This window comes from Solanum lycopersicum, chromosome 10 (assembly GCF_036512215.1).
Source record: "Solanum lycopersicum chromosome 10, SLM_r2.1".
In the NCBI taxonomy this organism is placed as follows: Eukaryota; Viridiplantae; Streptophyta; class Magnoliopsida; order Solanales; family Solanaceae; genus Solanum; species Solanum lycopersicum.
Window position 1 is genome coordinate 3,788,096 of NC_090809.1, and position 3,443 is coordinate 3,791,538.

The window sequence follows — 3,443 nt, forward strand, 5'->3', positions numbered from 1 at the left end:
GTCAGTACTAGCATAGATAATATTTAGTAACCAAGCTTGTTGGTTGGGAGTTACCTGAACCATTGCATGCAGTTCTTGATTGTAGTTTGACACTTGGTTCACCACCACTAAGTTGTTATGTCATAGTAGAAAAATTTCTTCAGATCTTCCTATAGTAGGGACTTGTAACATTCCATCGAAGTTGAGGTGGTTCTTTATATTTGTATGGTCGTAGAGCCTAGTTTCCAGTAGATCCAAAATACAAGGATTGTGGGTTCTAATGATGTCCTTTAGATTTCTCATAAAGGGTTCATTGTGAGCCCCACGAATGTTCCAAATTATTATGGAATTAGCAGAATTCATGAGATAAAGGTTGGTGGTGTTCGTTATCTCTTCTCAAGGAGTCCTCAGGGTAGGGCACAAAACTAATGGCAACTTCGCTGTCTACGAGGTGAAGGGGGGGGGGGGCAAAAGACAATCAAGAATTTCTTGAGGTTTGGTGGGCATTTATAGATATAGTTCTGGTCTACCATTTTAAGATGAGCATTAGGCTAGACTATTTAGGTTTGATATCCTGGTGAATGAGGGATTTATTTCCTTCATTCTCTCCACTTCCATTGGGACTTCCACCATAGGGTTCTGGAGGGTTGTATTCTGGTTGAGGATCGGGTTCCAAGGGTGAAATAGTGGTTTTCCAAACATAGTTCATGTGGAGAGAAGAACGGGACGTTCGTTTGCACTCGAACTAACTGAAATGGGTTGGGAGGTTCCAAAGAGCTTGCATATGAAGGAATAGCGAGGGAGCCATCTCTGGGGATTAGTAGATTGTTCAACCACACTTCGTTGGTGTAGTTGTGTATCGTAAGATGCATTACTTCTGTGATAATTTGAGCAAGGAAGTTTGGGTTTTGGAGTATTATTTGGACTTACCTTCCTTCCAAGTCTAGGGTGAAGAACACTTCTTGTCCCTAGAGTCCTTGTTTCATCAAGGATAAAGGGGGTTGAGAGAGTGAGATTGTTGTGGTCGCGTAGACAATTGGGGCTGATTGTCCATGGAAGGGGTCTGTGGATGAAGTTTAATGGATCTACTTTTTGGGTTTTTCTTCCTTAAGAGCATTTGATTGTTGGTAAAATGACTGCTTATTATAGAAGGAGGAAAATATTTTTGTTGGATATCATGGCAGTGATCTAATAATTGGAGATCAGTTAGTTGAGATATGGTATGCATGGGATTGGTGGTATTTAAGATAGTGTGAGAAAGCCCAGATTTAACGTGTTAGTCTTCATGCATGCGATTTTCTTCGTCTACCTGGTGAGGAGGATGTGGCATGTGCTGAGGGAAAAATTGAGTATTGTCCTCTAGGGGGTGATTATAGGTGGCTGGGTAAGAATCAGTTTTTTTAACAGCTTGATGGTACTTTATTTGTTTGAAATGTGGAAGTCAAACTGTTATGAGAGGGGATTTACGGAGGTAAAAGATGTGGAGAGGACACGTCAACTTTGTTTGATGTTCGAGAAGGTTTTAGACAAGAATCGTTTGGAATGGTCTAGGGGAGGGGGTTGGACGGAGAGAGTTCCAAATACTGGTCGGAAGGTGTAGGATTTATAGTTGAGTGAGTAATGATTTCGAATTGGTTGGAATGACTGAAAGTATTGCTAGATTTTGGGTTAGCAAATCAAGCTTTTGATGATGGTGTCCTGAAATTTACTATAGACAGACTAGTAGAGTAAGCTACTAAATAACATTAATGTAGAAGTATTCCTTTTCTCTTAGGACTAAATTGTACTAGATAAAATATGTCAAATAACCAAATTTACAGGGGTAGTTAAGATTTCAAATTATTTTAGGAGGTTTTAAATAAAATGTTAATTTTAAGGAATTTATCCGATAATAAAATATAAATATGAAGATTTTTGATTTGTTAAGATCTAATTTCTTCTTATTCACATATATAATAAATTCACTAATTACACATAAAGAAATTAATTAAAGAAATGAAGATATTTTCTAATATGAACAAAATAGGAATCAAAACAATTTTTTATCCAAATCTCTCTCCTAACCCTCTTACCCTATCCCTACCACCCGCCTATTCTAATTTTTCCCTTTTGTATAAATACTCCTCTTGTCCTCAAAATAATGAAAATAAAATTAAAGAAAATGAAGAGACAAGATGGAGTATCAATTTTTCAATGCATTTATTGCGGAAGAAGGTTTTATTCAAGCCAAGCAATAGCAGCCCATACGAGATCTCACTTTAAAGAGGGTTGGGTAAAAGGAACCCCCCAAAGAAAGTTTTTTGTTTCATTTTTTGATTCTCAACATGATTCTACTCTCATCTCATCAATTCCCCAAAACACCTCTGATTCAGAAAATCCTCAACAATTGCCTCCATCTGCAGCTTCTTCTAGTAGAGGCCAACTAGAAGTCCCTAGGTATCATTCGAGGCTTCTTGATTCAAACAGTCTATGTATGTTCAAGGATTCTCTTACCAAAGAGGAGGAAGAGGTTGTTTTGATTCTTCGTGATTTTTCGGAAACAGGTTTGTTCATTAATTTTACTTGGTTTATTTTTTTAATTCCTTCACCACTAAAAAGTATTTCATGTTTGTCTAGTCGTTGTATGTTATTTATTTATGTTATATTCACTGATTTAATTTAATGAGTCATGATGATATGATGAAGGTAAAGTGCTAGTGGGGAGGAGGGTTTCCACCCTAGTTTTTTTCTCTTCATATCTTTTCTTTTATTTTCTTAGCTGCCATTTGGTATTCAAATTTGAATTATTAACAATAAGATTTTGACATAAAAATAACATTTCTTTTGTTTTAATTCAATTATCTTTTATATATATATATATATATATATACATACTACTACTACTACTAATTAATTTTTGTTCAACTAAATATGTTCCGATTTCATGGTCATGTATTTTTTTGTCTGATTAAGAAAGGGAAAATATTATTCAATGCAACTAAATGTAATTTAATAATTGATAAGAGTATTATTTTGTCATAGGGAAAAGAATCAAGAAAGCAAAGCGCTGAGGTGGAGGTAATTACAAACAAGAATTTAGAAGCAGCAGCCATGTTCAAAACTACCAAGAATATTTGATAATATGGATTAAACCTATGATATAATTTTTGAGTTGTACTTTTACTTTGAGATGTTTGGTTTTCAATGACATGTATTGTTATAGTTCTGGTTTTGTATGTAATCATTTATTAGTACTGAAGTTTTTGCTTAAATATAAAACAAGGTTGGTTCATTATTTGGAGGCAATGATTCATTTTAATCAGATTCTCATGTTTGGTTAGTTTAAATGTTTTAGAAAGTGTTTTTCAAATCTACTTGTTTTCATCAAATTTAATGAGAATGACTGGAAAAAACATTTTTAAAACTCTACTGTATTCTTCAATATAATCTTTTAAAATTTTTAATTACTATTCATTTACATTAAA

General features: G+C 34.3%; 1 long non-coding RNA gene across 1 annotated transcript; it reads left to right on the forward strand.

Moving 5' to 3' along the window:
- Nucleotides 1-2,168: 2,168 nt before the first annotated feature.
- Nucleotides 2,169-3,183, forward strand: LOC109119280 (uncharacterized). The gene is made up of 2 exons (XR_003244953.2): nucleotides 2,169-2,522; nucleotides 3,001-3,183. It is a non-coding gene; the product is annotated as an uncharacterized lncRNA (long non-coding RNA).
- The last annotated feature ends 260 nt before the right edge of the window (nucleotides 3,184-3,443 follow it).